The following is an 18,952-nucleotide window of genomic DNA, read 5'->3' as shown; positions in this document are numbered from 1 at the left end:
GTCGATGTCGTCGTCATCATACTCGGCTAAGACCTTCATTATGGATGACATTGGCACATGGTTCGGCTCGCAATCACATATCGTTACCTGGTTCAAGACGCACCAATGTCGGTCGGAACATATTCCCTGTCGACAGCCTGTCGATTGGATACCATCGACTCGAGTGGTTGAGTAGTAGGGTGAGACTTTTTTTTTTTGGAAAGGATGAAGAATCACAAAAATTTTCTTACGTAGTTAAGGTGAAGATGAATCGAAGCCAAAGTTCAAATTTTCAAGAGCACGAATCTGGAGAATCAAGCATCCGTTTAAGCTGAAAACTTAATCGATAGGTCACCAGCTGGTGGTGAGCAATCGATTAGGTTTTCAGCTCAAATGGATGTTTGGTTCTCCAGATCCGTGCTCTTGAAAATTTGATATTTGGCTTCAATTCATCTTCACCTTAATAGAAAGTCCTCAAACGGTTATGTTCAAGGGGTGGATCACTCTTGATGCATTCGATGCATCGGAAAAATTACCGTTTTGTCTCAAATTCCGAACAGACTCATATTCCGAACACTCGGATTTTGTATGGCGATTTGGTTGAAATGTTTCGTTGAAATATGTCACCACATAACAAGGAAATGGCAGTCAATTGCAATTCAATTTAACCGTCTCCAATATCATTTATACCGTCGGAGTAGTGATGATTCTCTAGTTTGAGACCAGTAGAACAAGCTCAGATAAATTTATTCGCGAAATTATTCATTTGAATACGATTTATTCGTGCTGTTCGGAATTTGAATCAAGGTGTTCGGAATATGAGACAGAATTAACACAGGGTTCGGCATTTGAATCAAAATATTGTTCCATTCTAACACCAATCCTAAGGCCAAGAAAGCCAAGAAAAAGGAGCCACGGGTTAACCGGAACCAGGCAGTGCATCCACAGGAACCACGGGCGCAAGGCAACAGCAACCCGTGGATACGAGTTGGAAATAAGAAAAAACAGAGGAAACCGAAAACGGAGCCCAAGGAGAGCGCTAAACCGAAAACAGCGAAACGTAGGAATTTAGGCGAAGCCCTCGTTATCAAAACGGAGGAAGCAAAATACGCCGAGGTTCTGAAGGCGATGCGAAGCACAGAGAAGCTATCGCCATTGGGCGCAGACGTGCGAAGCATAAGGCGAACTAGGATTGGTGAAATGATCCTAGTCTTAAAGAAGGACGCCAAGGAAAAGGGTGCAGTCTATAAGCAACTGGCACAAGAAGTACTTGGTGACGAGGTTGATGTAAGATCCCTTACTGCTGAAGCGACTCTACAGTGTAAAAATCTGGATGAGGTCACCGATGCAGCGGAGGTCTCGGCTGCCCTCAATGAGCAGTGTGACATCGACGTAGCCAGTAAGGCCATCCACCTTAGAAAGGGCCCGCAGGGCACCCAGGTGGCGGCGATCAGGCTGCCGGTCGCAGAGGCCAACAAAGCGAAGAACTTGGGCATACTCAAGGTAGGCTGGTCGGTTTGCCGGCTGAGCATACAACAGCCTCCTGAAGTTTGCTTCAAGTGTTTCGGGAAAAGCCATAAGTCGTGGAATTGCAATGGTCCCGACAGAAGTAAGATGTGCAGAAAATGCGGCGCTGAAGGCCATAGGGCAAGCGATTGTAAGCAAATCGCTAAGTGCCTAATATGTGTCGACAGAGCAGACAACGGACACTTAACGGGCGGACCCAAATGTCCGGGCACAAGCGGAGTATCAAAGCAGCCAAAACGGAAGTTAAATTTAAACCACTGTGATGCAGCCCAGCAGCTGCTTTGGCAGTCAGTCTCGGAAACCAAGACTGACGTGGTGTTATTATCGGACCCATACCGCATACCAGCCAACAACGGGAACTGGGTGGCGGATAGGTCTCAACAGCTAGCAGCTATAGGGACGACAGGACGATACCCAATCCAAGAAGTAGTCTCTAGCTCAAATGACGGTTTTGCGATAGCAAAAATCAACGGCGTGTTCTATTGCAGTTGTTACGCGCCCCCAAGGTGGTCGATTGAGGAATTTTCCCACATGGTTGACAGGATGATGGCCGAACTAGCTAATCGGCAGCCAGTAGTGATAGCTGGCGACTTTAATGCATGGGCAGTGGAGTGGGGTAGCCGCTGCACCAATCAAAGAGGCCAGCTATTGTTGGAATCCCTGGCCGCATTAAATGTAGAGCTGGCAAATGTGGGTACAGTGAGTACCTTCCGCAGAAATGGTGCAGAATCGATCATCGACGTGACGTTTTGTAGTCCTAACCTTTTAGGTACCATGAACTGGCGCGTTGATGACGGTTATACTCATAGCGATCATCAATCGATTCGCTATAGTATAATACCAGGCGGGCAAAGGCAGCGCGATGTAACTCGACCCAAGCCCGAGGATGGAAAACAGCGCGCTTCGACGGCGAAGTATTCACTGAAGCCCTGAGGCGCGAACGAAACACTCTGGACCTAAACGGTGAAGAGCTAGTTGCTATGATATCACGAGCGTGTGATGCTTCCATGCCGAGAAAAGCCCCTCCTAGAGAGAACAGGCCGCCAGTGTATTGGTGGTGCGAATCAATTGCAAATCTTCGAGCAATCTGCCTTCGGGCTAGACGAAGAATGCAACGCGCACGCACAGAAGCACAAAGAGAGGAACGCGGTGCAGCATTCAGAGAGGCAAAGTTGGCTCTCAAAAAGGAAATCAAGAGTCGAAAACGGGCATGCTTTGAAAGTCTATGCGAGAGTGCCAATTCTAGTCCATGGGGTGACGCCTACAGAGTGGTAATGGCTAAGACCAAAGGAGCCATAGCGCCCCAAGAGAAATCGCCCGAGTTGCTGCGATCGATAATCGATGTACTCTTCCCGCACCATCCCATAAGCCCATGGCCCCCAGCGCCGTATGCGGCAGATGAAGGAGAAGAAGTGGCGAGAGTGACGAACGAAGAGCTGGCAGAAGTCGTGAAATCATTCGCGTCAAACAAGGCACCGGGACCCGATGGTATCCCGAATGTTGCCTTAAAAGCGGCAGTGAACACGGATCCGGACATGTTCAGAACCACGATGCAACGCTGCATTGATCAAAGAATCTTCCCGGATGTATGGAAGCGACAGAAATTGGTGCTACTACCAAAGGCGGGGAAACCACCAGGTGACCCGTCGGCGTATAGACCTATCTGTCTACTAGATACGACGGGCAAGTTATTGGAGAGGTTGATTCTCAACAGACTAGTACCGTATACGGAGAGTGCGGACGGCCTGTCCAACAACCAGTTTGGATTCAGAAAAGGTAAATCTACTCTGGACGCCATCCAGTCGGTCGTTCAAACAGCTGAGGTGGCAATCGAGCATAAAAGGAGCGGCATCCGTTACTGCGCGGTTGTCACTCTGGATGTGAAGAATGCGTTCAACAGCGCAAGCTGGGAAGCAATAGCACACGCGCTTCACCGCCTCAAGGTACCGGTGCAGTTGTGTAAGCTTCTAGAAAGCTATTTTGATGGTAGGATTCTACTGTATGACACAGAGGAGGGGCAGAAAAGCGTTCGAATTACCGCGGGAGTATCTCAAGGTTCAATCCTGGGCCCGCTGTTATGGAATGCGATGTACGATGACGTACTGAGGCTGCCCCTTCCGACGGGTGTTAAGATTGTTGGCTTCGCCGACGATATCACCCTAGTGGTCTATGGTGAATCGATGGAGGAAGTAGAGTTGACAGCAGCGCACTCTATTTCCCTGGTTGAGGAATGGATGAAGTCTAGGAAACTAGGACTGGCCCGTCACAAGACTGAGGTGGTGGTGGTCAACAACCGCAAGTCCGAGCAACGGGCGCTTATCTCGGTAGGTGATTGCACCATAGAGTCCAAACGATCCCTTAGGCATCTTGGGGTAATGATCGATGACAAGCTGAGCTTCGCTAGCCACGTTGAATATGCCTGTAAAAGGGCATCTACGGCTATAGCGGCGCTTTCGAGGATGATGTCTAACAGCTCTGCTGTAATTGCCAGCAAACGCAAGCTGCTGGCAAGCGTGGCGCTATCCATACTAAGGTATGGAGGACCAATCTGGTCAAAAGCGCTTAGAACGAACAGAAACCTAAAGCGGTTGGAAAGCACGTACAGGATAATGTGCTTAAGAGTAGCAAGTGCATACCGGACGGTATCTAAAGAGGCCGTGTGCATCATAGCCGGGATGACGCCCATCGGGCTCATCATCAAGGAAGATGTTCAATGCTTCAACCAAAGGGGTAGCAGAGGAGTCCGCGACACGTGTAAAGAGGAAACGCTCAGAAGCTGGCAGCAGGAATGGGATAACTCCACTAAGGGTAGATGGACCCATCGACTAATACCAAATGTGTCAGATTGGTATGGTAGAAGCCATGGGGAAGTGAACTTCCACCTGACGCAGTTTCTGTCAGGACATGGTTGCTATAGACAGTACCTGCATAGGTTCGGGCACTCAGAATCTCCTGCGTGCCCCAATTGTGCTGGTGTAGAGGAAACAGCGGAGCATGTCGTGTTCGATTGCCCCCGTTTCATTGTTGTGAGAGGTCGCATGCTCACTACATGCGGAGGGGACACGTCCCCTGACAATATTATAGAGAGAATGTGCGCGGATGCCGAGTGCTGGAATGCAGTAACTACGGCTGTCACTCACATTATGTTAGAATTGCAGCGTCTATGGAGCGCCGACCAAGAGTTGGCTGCAGAGGATTAGCCCTGCCGAGGCTGGTCCCTTGTAACATTGTTTAAGTCGGCTAGGAGAAGCAGTTTGCCTAGGCTACTTCTGCTACACGTGTTGTGCTATATGCACTGGTCCCTTCCCGAAGAAATACCGTAAGGTGGTTCCGGGGAGATGAGGGTCTGAGTCCAAGGGTCATGTCGATGCACTGTTCACCACTTGAGCAATTCTAAATGAATTGCTCATGCACAGTGCATAGGCTGGTTTTAGCGGGTCGTCGTTGGTGCGTCATCCCCGCATTCCCTGAGTTATCTTCTCAGGGGATCTGTTTGCAGATTTCCCCCTTGTAAAAAACAAAAAAAAAATTGTTCCATTCTTTTGCGTGAAAACAATACTAAAACTAATTAAATCAACATTATCATCGGTACATCCAACAGTTAACAGTTAGACTTTGCGAAGAAATTAAAATTCACACAAATATCAGCTAATTTCTGCCAATCAGATGCATTTGAAGTCACTGTTGGCCTTAAGTGTTCGGAATATGAGTCAAAACGGTATCTGCATTTAAATGCATTTTTTCGTACGAAGCTCATGGCTTACTTTCGATCGTATCTCTAGCGAAAACAAAATATGTCAAATTTGATGATGTACCGTTTTGTCTCAAATTCCGAACAGACTCATATTCCGAACACCCATTTTTTGCATGGCGATTTGGTTGAAATGTTTCGCTGAAATATGTCACCAAATAACAAGGAAATGGCACCTAATTGCAATTCAATTTTAACGTTTCCAATATATTTTTTTACCGTGGGAGTAGTGATGACTCTCGAGTTTGAGACCAGTAGAATAAGCTCAGATAAATTTAGAGTTCTGTTTGATCTTTCGACCTTGACGCTTGCTTTTGCCGGAGCGAGCGACGAGGGCAGGATCAAACATGTCGCGCGTCGGTCTCGTAAGTGAAAAAGTGGCGTGATCGGGAAGTTCTGTTGGAGTGAGTGAAAAAGTGCCGCGATCGGTTAGTTCTGTTTGATCTTTCGACCTTGATGCTTGCTTTTGCCGGAGCGAGCGACGAGGGCAGGATCAAACATGTCGCGCGTCGGTCTAGTAAGTGAAAAAGTGGCGTGATCGGGGAGTTCGGTTGGAGTAAGTGAAAAAGTGCCGCGATCAGTTAGTTCTGTTTGATCTTTCGACCTTGACGCTTGCTTTTGCCGGAGCGAGCGACGAGGGCAGGATCAAACATGTCGCGCGTCGGTCTCGTTAGTGAAAAAGTGGCGTGATCGGGGAGTTCGGTTGAAGTAAGTTAAAAAGTGCCGCGATCGGTTCGTTCTTTTTGATCTTTCGACGACCTTGACGCTTGCTCCTGGGCAGTGCGTCAAGAAAGCCCGAGCTGTCGTCCGTGTTTTTTTTTTCGAGTCGCGCGCCTTTTTTTTTTTTTTTTTTTTTTTTTTTTTTTTTTTTTTTTTTTTTTTTTTCTGGGTGCTAGCCGAGCAAACGAGTGAAGCTGAAAGTGGATTGTGGCCGCTCAGTCAAGGATAACGGATCAATTGGTGAGCTCGTTTCATGCTACTATTTCTAATCTATAAAATATGTATGACTGCACATTTAATCGTTACAATGGTGGGATGTAAATATGATGTTTCAACAAACTATGGATGGTTCGTCACTGTGAGTGTCGACACAAACTCTGATTCATGATCTATTTATGTTTAACATTTTTTTTCAGAACACCCCTTATATACCTTTATTTTTGTAATTAAAAAAACTTTGAATGGTTCGACACTACAAGTGTAGACTTGCGAAAGGTCCACTTTATTCAACAAACTTTGGATGGTTCGCCACTGTAAGTGTCGGCATAAGAATAAGAGTGTTCTATGATGTCCCAACCAATTGAGTCTTTTGTTTCTTTTCAAATGAGTAAAATATAATAACACATGCTTTCGTACTGACAGCTGTAGGAATGTTACATTTAGGTATTTGTTCAACAAACTTTGAATGGTTCGTCACCTCAAGTGTCGGCATAATTTTCCTCTACATAGAAATTATATGAACAATTATATTTACGTATAAGCATGTATATATCTCACAAATCATTGTTTATCATGGTCTAATCGCTTATCAAAGTGAATCCTTTGACCCAACGATCCTCCCCATTAACAAACATCCCTCCCAGTAACCTTTGTGGAGATGCAGAGGCAAACACGGTCTCCAAATAGCAAAGGTTACACACTAACATTCCTTCCCTCAATCCCACCTGACTGCAAGGACGTGGCCGGCGCCGTTATTGACCTTGTATAAATAGAGGCACTGAATTATGCACACTGAAGAAGATTATGGCCTATCCCAGCTGAACTTCTAGTTGATTCTTTGTGCATTTTCACTGACTTCGGTCAATCACGGAATAGCAACCATTGATATGTGTAGTCAGTCTAAGCTAAGCTAAGCTAAGCTAAGTAGAATAAGCTCAGATAAATTTATTTGTGAAATTATTCATTTCAATACGACATATTCGTGATGTTCGGAATTTGAATCAAGGTGTTCGGAATATGAGACAGAATAAGCACAGTGTTCGGCATTTAAATCAAAATGTTGTTCCATACTTTTACGTGAAAACAATACTAAAACTAATTAAATCAACATTATTATTGATACACACAATAGCTAACAGTTAGGCTTTGCGAAGAAATTAAAATTTACACAAATATCAGCCAAAGTATGCCAATCAGATGCATTTGAAGTCACTGTTGGCCTTAAGTGTTCGGAATATGAGTCAAAACGGCACAGCTAAAAATATGTTGTAAATTTAAGTTTATTTTCATGCACATATTTGGAGCATCAAAATAAACCTAAATTTCAACGACCAATCCATTATTTTTCAATCAAATTCATTTTAAATTTACATGATCATGTAATACTCAACCATTTTTAGTTGAAAATTATATGTATATTCATTTAAATTCACATGATGCTGTAACAATACACCAATTTGATTTATTTTTACAGTAGACTTCAGTTTACATTACATTGAAAATTAAATATTTTTTTCTGTGGGTATAGAGAAATTGAAAATCCTAAAAATAGATAGTTCGATACAATTCGATGTGATTCTTCTCACGGATTTCCGGAAATTGAACTATTCTAATGAGAGCAATAGTCCGAAATGTTTTTTTTTCAGCTTCTGAACATAACTATTAAGGTAGATAAAACATATCCAAAGACGTTGTCCATTTTGCGGAAATTATTCTTAAATTCATGCTCGGATGTTACGACCAATAGAATCTTTTGATAAAGTGACCACAGTCGTTAAGGGTCAAGAAAGAATAACGGCATCCGCTTACCACGACGACTGACTTCCGGTACGTCCTGTTTTCACTAGCCATAAGAAATCGTATAAGGATTATTCTCAGGATTCAATCTCAGTAGATGCCAATAATTTCGTCGTAGTTTCGGAGGAGCAAAATCCTATTGCTGTTAGCTGACAAAACCTCAAAAAAAAAGACAAGCATACTTTGGAACTGAGAGACCATATATCTTGGCTTCTGTGCAACTTCCGCGCGAGAAGACGAAATACAAAATAAAAGGAAAGAAGGGATTGTGGATACTGGTCCTTCATACCCCCAAAGCAAACAAAAATTTTAAACCGGCGTCCCAAATATATGAATGAAATAATCGTGTACTATTGATTTACTGTATAGTTAACCTAAAGCTAAAATCAGGCCTGCCCAATGTACGATTTGCGGCCTCGTCTTGTGCGATTCGGTGAGAGCTTGAAGACCCTTCCCATATCTGGCCCTTTCGCAGTTCACTAACTTATATCATTGCTGTATTGGAAAAATATGGCCCGCGACACAATACTGTATCTGAGATTTGGGGAAGGTATTTTAAAAATGTGTTAGATACAATGGATATGTTGGAGAAAATATTACTGTCCAACTACTAGTCAATATTCAAAAATCAATGTTATGGACGCAGCAGTAGATCTATTACTTTTCCGTTTCGTGCTCTAATCCGTAGTCAAGTAGCAAAATTGTATTCTTTTAACGCTTGCAATGTGCCTTGTAGGAACTCGAGTGGTTGAAAAGTTTCTTCAAAGCAACTCCCTTCCACCAATTTTATATGTTTATTCATACATTTATCCCTAGTTCTTAAACTGTTTCATTCCATTAGAATGGTCAAGAGTTTCCTCTGTGATGTCTTCTACTGTGCTAAATAGGTTTGTAATACTTTCCGCCATTCATCTACTCCGGTTAACTAAACAAAACCTGGAAGAATAAAATAAATATTATTTAGAATTGCAGAGAAAATTAAATCAATAACAATCAACAACTCGCTTAGCTTGACAATTTGATTGTGATCTCATTTATCAGTACTAAATTGATGTTTTGATAATAAAAAAATGCATTTCTTGCATTTGATGCTCATTAAATGTGCATCGATAATGTGATCCACCCCTTGGTTATGTTACTTTTTTCAGAATGTCGTTTCCCCGAACGCCAGTTCCCCAAATGTCACTTCCCCGAATAGCCCTAACCCCCCTAAAAGTTTTTAGTACTCATAATTGATTTAACTTCATACATTTCCAGATGGCGAACGAACCGGTCATCTAATATGCACCCTTCTTTATTTGATTGGCGGTAATTTTAAGTTTTACTGTCCTCAGCATTTTATTTCAATATGTATTAAGCCGAAAATTGTCAAATTTCTCCTTCTTTTAATTGATTATCTAAAACTATTCTTGCGCCATTTTGAACCACATCACTTTTTGGATAAATGGGTCATTCGGGGAAACAACATTCGAGAAAAGGTAGCACAATCCTTTCATCTATATGTATTAACTATCGTTTACAAGTAAACCACCCGTCTTTGGAACTTGCATGTAAGTTCTGCCACTTTACCCGCAAAGCATTACAGATGGGGGGGGGGGGGTTTTGGTTTTGGGTGCCAAGGGGGAAAATGTCCTGGGCCCCCGATCAAGGGGGCCCATCGCGGATGAGAAAAAAAAGTGAAACACAATTTAAAAATTATATGTTACATTTTCTTCTTCTTTCTGACGTTATGTCCCAACTGGGAAAAGGATTACTTCTCAGCTTAGTGTTCTTATGAGCGCCTGCACAGTTATTAACAGAGACCTTTCTTTGCCAATTAACCATTTTTGCATGTGCATATCGTATGGCAGATACGAACATACTCTATGCGCTGGGAAGTCGAGAAAATTTCCTTTACGTAAAGATCCTCGACCGATGCGATTCGAACCCACAAACCTTAGCTGGGTCTTGTTTAAAAGCTGCGCGATACCGTTACGACTATCTGGGCCTTTATATTTTACATATCCAAATCCGATACGATTTACAAAAGAGATATTATGACATGAAATTATTTTACATAATATTTAGGCAGTAGTAGACTCAATAAGATGTTTATCTGAATCTTTCAGTTTGGATTCCTTCTATTCACTTACGAAAACCTCTAAGGTTATATAGAAATCCTTAAAACTCTTCACTGTCACATCTTTCTGGAAAGATATTGCCAAAATCATAGTTTTTTCCCTGGAGTAATTTTGAAGAAAAAAAAACATGGAAGTTTACGAAGGTTCTCTGTAATTCACACATTTTCATGATTTCATTATCAGGATATACAAAAAACTATTTTATCGAACGCATCACTCTACCGGTAATTTGATGTTTCTATATTCCACTACATTTTTTTTCTCCAAATGTAGGGCGGTTTTTTAAATTTTGTATTGATATTTCTACAGCTTTTTCTAAAAGCTTAGAATTCACCATAATTCTGATCCGAATCCACGGAGACTGTAGAATTAACTGCAAGTTGTTTGTTTGCATTAATCTTAAAAATAGTTGTCAATATCTTCAACATAAAAAGCAAGGGACATTAATATGAGCCTTGGGAAGGACTAGGTAACTATTTCTGAAACTTGTCAGTAGATCGAAAAGTGAATCACATGCGTTTTTCTGACAACAAATTAATCAGTATTCCAGATAGTCCAAAGTTGTTGAGGTTTTCTCATAGAAATATATAAAAGCTGAATTAATACTGTACCTAACATTTAAAAATAATGAATATAAACATGCCTATGGTTTTTTAAATCTCACTGAAGCATTCAATTATGATTTTAAATGGTGCCTTTTACCTCTAAGACTTGGTTGAAAACGACTCAATTTAAATTCAATTTCAAAATATAATATGTAAGTCTTTTCATGTATTTGATACAGCTTATTTATGAGGTGTATTGTTGAATTCGAGTAATATTACAATTTGCTGAAGTTGTTATACATTTTATTTTAATAAAACTAATCTTCCCTATGTCTGGCGGCTCATTTTGTACCAAGGGCTCCCTTCAAGAGATCTGACCCGGATCCTCCGATGCCCAAATCTGGCACTGGTTGTGCTATTGGAAAGTTGTATTTTAGCTTCATTTCATCTTCGTTTTTTTGCGTTGTTGCCTCGCCGGAGTTTTTTTTCTCGTTCCAGTTTTCACGCGTTCTGAGTGCAAACGAGTTTATGTTTCCACGTAACCGGAATGATATTTTGCTTTTGTGAAATGAGCATGCTGATTGAAGTAGCTATCGCTGCTCAATCAACGGATGGATGATGATCAATTTGGTAAGCTCGTTTCATGCTTTTATTTTAAATGTACATTATATTATGAAACGGATTTTTATCATGACAAAGGTGAGAATGTTACTTAAATGAATTGATTTAACAAAACGTGAATTGTTCGTCACTGTAAGTGTCGCCATAGACTCTTGTACAATAATATTAAAAACCCTACACCTTTCCTTCCACCTATTTTTTATCACTTTAAAAATAACTTTTGAGAGGTTCGACGCTAAACGTGTCGACTTACTATATGTTCACGTTGTCTTTAGAGTTCTGATAGGTAATTTTTTGAACCGAGGTTGCATGAACCGCATCACTCACCAAGGTGAATCCTGACCACGCAGCTATCATCCATCCCCACTAACAAAACTCCTTCTCATGACAACCATGGAAATGCAGAGGTGATCTCGGTCTCTAGTAACAATGAATGCACACTAACTTTCCTTCCCTTTCCCGATGATCGTCAGGACTTGGCCGACACCGTTATTGACTTTTTAATGCTTGAAGTTCTCGAAAGTGTTCATTGGAAATAGAAAGCTACTCCTCTTGGTTCCTTGTGCAACTTCGTTTATTCTGGTCAATCATGGATTAGCAACTACGAATTGTATGATCATCAATTCTTATGCTATGCTATGCTTTACTTGACAGAGTGAGTGACAGACAGATAAATAGACAAACATGATGACAGACCACGGCTTTTATATAGTAATACACCGGCGCAGCAGGGATGAAAGTCCAGGGGCTTAACGGACCCCCCCCCCCTCCCAGGACCTTTACGAGTTGAGGTGTGGTGGAGTTCACATTGGACTCACTCTGACCACAAAAATCCGAATGCAACTCTGTCAAAGCGACCGGTGCCGCTGAAAGTACCAAAGCACTCTAGCCTAAATTAACAGGAGTGCCAACCGCCACATCAGGATTGATGCCAGTAAGATCCTAATTATGGCATACTGGTGGCGATACGAACGGACAAGGCATGGAACTACAAGAAGAAGTGCTTCGACCAAATTGGGACGTCAGTACGGCCCCAGTTATGTATACTGGCAGCGCACGACTAAGGATAAGTAACAGTATATGTACTGGATAATACGCGTTGAGGCTGACAGCGGCGACATTTCACTCCCTTAGTAGGGTCGGGTGATACTAGTCTGAAGAGGCGAGTGGGCTAATGGCGCAGGCTGCCCCCGTCCCGTAAAACCGTGACAGGCCTTAGAGTACGTTACAAATCCGTCGCCTGGTTGTTCCAACTGGGCGGGAGTATGTCAGATGCCATTACCTGACCTGCGCCGATCCGGCTCTGAACGTAGTACCCCATAAAGGACTATGTCAACTAGAGATGGGCAAAACAGTTCTTTTCAATGAACAGTTTCCATTCGTTCCGTTCTCAAAAGAGAACTAGTTCTTTTGAACCGTTCTTTCGTTCTTAAAAAAAATCTCATTTTTTCGCCTTCAAAATAATGTATTACGACGTCAACGCTGGAATTTTCTGCTAAATTATGATTCTATTATCAATTAGAAAATTTTGACTAGATAAAATTGATCAGAATGCATTTTTTTAAACTAGAATAAACGATTTATTATAAAATGAAAATAGATAAGCTTATTCCTTGGGCGTCAAGCCTTGTCCGTCCGTATTTAGCCTTATCCAGCTAATCCAAACAAATATTGAGTGAATGAAATGATTAAAGTGAAGCGACGCGGAATTATCATTCACACAAACACATTTCATTCGTTGCTCATTCGTCGCACAGAATCATAACCAGCGTCTTGTGGACGTAGGAAGGGCAGGGCATGCCAAGTGCGGAGTGTAGCGTTCTTCATTTGCTTCGTTTTCTATGCCGTTCGTTCGGTGAGAACGATGGAAGAATGCATGCCAAATGGTTCTCTTCTCCAGTTCGTTGCGTTCATTCATTCGCAGTTCGCGTTCAATAAACCGATCTTGCTGAACTACCGTTCTCAAAAAAAGAACTATGACTCATTCGTTCACCGCAAAGAACTAGTTCTTTTGAACCGTTCGCGAACGGTTCGCCCATCTCTAATGTCAACCCTAGCATGGCCTCCCTGCTTGCATAGATAACCATGGGATCACAAAGGCGACTATTCCAGCGTAAATGGATAGCGGCTCTTAGGGGGACTTATAAGAGATGATCCATCAAAAAAAAACAACTTACTAGCGGAATGTGAAGGAGAGGCTTCGGGAACCATCAGGTCCCGCCAAGAAAGGAGGCGGTCAACATCAACTTAAATGCGAACAGTGTGGGCAAAAGCCTAGACACTGTGACGACAGCAGGCACACGGTGTGCTGGAACACACATATTATCGGACTTGCATGAACCTCCGATCTTTCACTAAAAGTTAGCCTTGGTAGTCAAAAAAAGCTTGCTGAATATTAAAAAATCTTTCATCGGCAAAAAATTGAAAAAAGACGATTTTTGTATTTTTACCATTTTTCCATATATGAGTTCATAGGAGAATATTAGAGATACACTAATATGATGACTTTTAACGACTTTATGACCAATTTGACATATCTTTAACATGAATGAATTGTAAGATTTAAGCATCATTTCCTACATACACTAACACAATATGACCAGCCCATGGTGGTATGCCGTATTTTATATAATGGAAATTACACTTTTCACTTCAGAAAAGCTCATACGAACGCTTTGTATTCTTCTTTCTGAATCAAATCAGTAATATTTTACGTATGCGGTATAGTTTTCTAATCAGAATAGGAATTCCCAGAAATTGATACACATGGCAGTATAGGCTGTATTCATGTGCTTATACGCGCAAAAGTTTTGAAAGCGGGTTCACTATAACATGATTAACAGTAAATGGCTTATATAGCCTTAAGGTGGTCTCAAGCTCATCATGATACAAGTTTTGTGCAGTCACTAATCTACTCATATGCAATGCACACATTATATTTGGGGTTTGAAGTGCCTGATTTTGAGTAAAAGGGCTGGATTACTTTGGATAAATGTGGCGACGGTAACAAATCAATCCAACGTAATCCAGCCCTTTTATTCATGACTTCGCACTTATGGAGGGCACATTTTGCGAAATAGACACAACAATTTCAATAACCAACATGGACACATAAATTTTAGTATCGCAAAACGAGGTATCTTTGAAAATGCGGGTAACTTTGATAGTGCGGGATCCGCAACGTACTAAACAAAAATTATGTTATTCAGTTAAGCAAAACGAATGCGAAACTAAGGAGTATCAGTATGACACTTCACCCTGAGCTGTTTTCGTACCAATCAAGGGTATATGAGGCTTTATATTCGAATATTTAAAAATGATGAGATTTTGGTACTTTCAAAACGCTCACAATCAATCTGTTTTACTATCACTATTTCATGAAACTATAATGAGTTCGGTACGTATGCTTGATGGCCTAGCTATAGTAGAACATGAATCCGGTATCAAACCTCATAGCGAAAAACAGTTTTACAATTTGGAATCATTTTTTGTAATCAGAGTCACAAATTCCCACATAACATTAAAAACCTAGAGGTATGCAACACCTCATGTACTTTACGGGATTCAGTCGATTTATACTCATTCATGTTCCAAAAACGATTGATTTATGGTGAATTCAATGTTGAAACATGATTATCGATATATATCTATTCAGAGATATATTTTTATACCCATTATTATCAACTTATAATAGTGTTTATCATGTTTGTTTTGACTGAAAACCTTTTTCAAGATGTTTTTTGTTCAATAAATTCTGTACTTTAATTGATAAAATCTAATCCAGTTTCTCTATTAACATTCTCCAATCCAATTTAAACTGTGATGATGTCAAACAATAGTTTGGTTTGGATTTTCATGTGCTTATCTACTCATTATCAATGTTACCCCATTACTAAAAAACTCAGTTGACAGCCTTTACTCATTGCCTACAGACGTGTCTTCGCTTTGCTCCCGTGCTCTGTACTTCGTACTGCTTTCGATATGAGTAGTGTTCGGAAAAATACTATTGTCATCGATTTCAACGTTCTTCCGGTCCGACCCGATATTGGCCTGAATCTCGCTGATGTCAACAGTATTCAATTACACCACACCCGCAACTGTGTGTACATTGAAGTGAAAGATTATGACATTGCGTTGCGGTACGAGAAAGCGAACAACCTCAAACGCACTCTGGTCTATAAGGACAAACCGTTCAAGATCCCCGTGTATGTGGACAGCGGGGCAGTCACTGTTCGAGTTTGCGATCTTCCACCTTCCATGCCTCATTCGACCGTCGGAAACTTTATGATGCGGTTTGGAGATGTTCTCTCCATACAGAATGAGCGCTGGAAAAACTATTTTGGCGGAGTGTACAACGGAGTACGGGTTTTGCAGATGAGGATTAAAACTTCGATCCCATCCTTCATATCCATCGAAAATCAGACCGCTACGGTTCTGCATCCAAATCAGACCAAAACATGTAAGTACTGCTCAAGAGCAGTACACCCCAACCAAAAATGTTTGGATGTAACTGCATCCGAAAACGTGACCAAAACACCTACAGCAGCAACTACATTACCCGCGGCCAAAACAAATTTCAACGAGAACGAATTCCCATCGATGCATAGTAGTCAACCCACTTCTTCTTCCCATGATACGTTCAGTGAAATTCTGGCAAGAGGCAAACGTGCGCTTGCGGAAGACAAGAACAAGCCAAAAACAATACCTGCGGACCGACCAAAGCAAGCTACAAACAACACCGATGATGATGACGACGACGACGACGACGACGACAATGGCAACAGAGACAGCTCATCCTCGCCATGCGAAAGCTACGATTGTAACAACAAGCGACGGCTATCAACCAAACGCGGTGCAGAGACGAAAAAAATGTGTGCTATGCAGGGATCCCAACGTGATTGCGATTCCCACTCACCTGTTATTTTCAATTCGAAAAAATAGTATAAATCGGCCCCGTGAAGCTTTTGGGCGTTTGGGCCTTCCAAATAAATACCGTTTTGATTCATATTACGGACACTTAAGGCCTCAGTGACGTATAACCCAGCTTGGACCATACAAAATAAATCATTCTGTATGATTCTTTAGCGTTATCGAGCGTCGGAAGCTCTTAACTTTCGGATGGTGGGTAAAGAATATGCGTCCGCCACTTGAATAATTTTAAATAAAATAAAACGTGTGGCCTTTTCATGATTCTTATTCCGGACGCTCCCTCACTTTTGCCTCATATTCCGGACGCTTTGATTCGAATTACAGACAGCTCATGATAATCATTAATGGAACAGTCAAATCATCAATTGAAATCGTTCAACCACTTAAGAGACGTCTAAGGTAGTTGGGCATTATAAATTTGCAATGATATTTATGGAGAAAACCTAAAAAAACGAGCCTCGAAAATGAGAACTTTTGGACGGCGAAAATTGAAACATTTCGTGTGAAATGTTTCCCATACAAACGAGAGTGTCCGGAATTTGAAGCTGTCCGTAAAATGAATCAAAACGGTAAATTAAAAAAAAAATTACTGAAAAACTGACTTTCGATTATATGAAAAACTATAGATTCATTAAGATCGAACCGTTATGCAATCTTTCATGTACAATCGATAACTAACAAATCAGTGCTTGTTTTACAAATAAAAAATAAAATATTTCGATTTTCTCTCAAAAAACTATCCCCGTTACCCCGTTTTATGGTATGTATTTAGCTTAAGTATGTGAAGGTAACTAAGGATACGTTAATGATGTGAGGTTTTAGCAAACGCACCCAACCAGCGGCTGCAAGATTTCAATATAAATCTGCATGACAACTTTTCAAATATTATATAATATTGTTACTCATACAAGGAATATACTGCCCATAAAGGCATAACTGTCCCATATGGAAATAATAGGCATTGAGAAAATTGCGCTCAAAGTTTGAGTTTCGTCTTCTCATCTAAATGTTCATAATTTTCTAGTGCATTTCTGCATGCCATATTTATTTAGCACCACCGCACACATAACTCATTTTGCTTCTATTGATCAGCAAAAATATAATCTTGCACAACGCACGTTTTGCAATTGTTATTCGCATTGAAAGTCTATATGGAGACTGTTATGCCTTTATTTTTCAATATGGGACTGCACACGCTTCATATTTTTCCGCAACTTTTCCGAACAAAGTGTGTTAAATTTTATATGCATAGTAAAGGACACATAAAAACATGAATGTGGCGACAAAGAAAGGTGTTGGTTCGAAAATCCATACGGGACAGTTATGCTTTTATGGGCAGTATAAGACTATCATAGATTTTTTTTTATTTTCACATCTTAAATTTTCTGTATAAACCCTGTATATGTTACGATATTTTACAATATTTGTATGCGTTCTAGTTTTGGATGTAGACATACCGTATACAGGTTTGCGTAAAATCTTCCTCCATCTTTCAATCAAAACAAATGTGAATAACAAGATCAGCTAGAGTGAACATACCATACAAAATTGAAACAGTACATTGCCCTATATAATTGTATGGCGGTTTATTTTAATGGTTGCATGTAATTAGACAATTGTCTGTTATCTTAAAAAAGCTTCATGTTCAATAACGAACTCCAATGGTTTCAATTATTCAGTAGAATAGGAAACATTGATTGAAACTTGATAAGTTGTAGTATGTTTACCTTAATAAATTTATGTAAAAATGCGATGTCGTTAATAAACGGCATACCACCATGGGCTGGTCACATTGTGTGAATGTAGGTATAAATTATGATCAATTTGAAACGTCTTGTAATCGATTCGTGATCTAGGTATATTAAATAAGTCTTTGAGCTACTGCAATGCATCAAAATTAGTGTAACTCTAATATTCTCCTATGAACTCATATATGGGAGAAGGGTAAAAATACAAAAACCGACTTTTTTCAATTTTTTGCCGATGAAAGATTTTTTAATACTCCGCAAGATTTTCTTGACTATCAAGGTTAACTTTTAGTGAAAAAAGATCGGAGGTTCATGCAAGTTCGATAATATGTGTGTTCCAGCACACCGTGGCCGCTCCAATGCAACATGTGAGGTGATCGATGGCCCGGGACTAATCGAGACCATGGATCGTAATAAGGAGAACCTCCCGAAAATGCAGGTTACTGCTGAACATCTAGATATCTTCATCGAGATTGTTAAGAGCAAAAGCAATATCAGCAAAGACTTGAAAACAAGTCTACTGAAATTGCGACAATCCTAGCTGCAACGTAGAAGGAAAAAGCGACACTAAGTCGTGTCAGACTTAAGTGTTTTGCTTCACAGGCAACGCGAATATATCTGATGATATTATTCGATACGTGATGCGAAAGAGGGGACCTTCTGAGGATGAGTACGTGGCGAAAAGACGTATGGTTTCTAAGAGAAAAGTGACCTACGCGGCCGTCCTCCATAGCGGAAAAGCTGGCACGAGCCAAGCTTCGCTAACAAGAAGGGATGGTTACATTTGAGAGACCAAGCCTGAGGCCAAGAAAGCCAAGAAAAAAGAGCCACGAGATAGCACTAATCAGGCAGTGCGAAGCACGGAGGAGTTATCGCCATTGAGCGCAGATGTGCGGAGGTAAAATGATCCTAGCCTTAAAACAGGACGCCAAGCAAACAAGTGCAGTCTATAAGAAACTGCCGCAAGAAGTACTTGGCGACGAGGTTGATGTGAGA

The 18,952-nt window shown here is 41.1% G+C and overlaps 1 protein-coding gene across 11 annotated transcripts in view; it reads right to left on the bottom strand.

Annotated features, from left to right (window-relative positions):
- LOC5570006 (protein TIC 214) overlaps positions 1-18,952 on the bottom strand; it is a 245,805-nt gene that overhangs the window by 33,671 nt on the left and 193,182 nt on the right. The window lies entirely within an intron of this gene.

The sequence above is a fragment of the Aedes aegypti genome, chromosome 3 (genome assembly GCF_002204515.2).
Source record: "Aedes aegypti strain LVP_AGWG chromosome 3, AaegL5.0 Primary Assembly, whole genome shotgun sequence".
Classification (NCBI taxonomy): Eukaryota; Metazoa; Arthropoda; class Insecta; order Diptera; family Culicidae; genus Aedes; species Aedes aegypti.
Note: the sequence above shows the minus strand (reverse complement) of the source record. Positions and strands in the feature narration are given on the sequence as shown.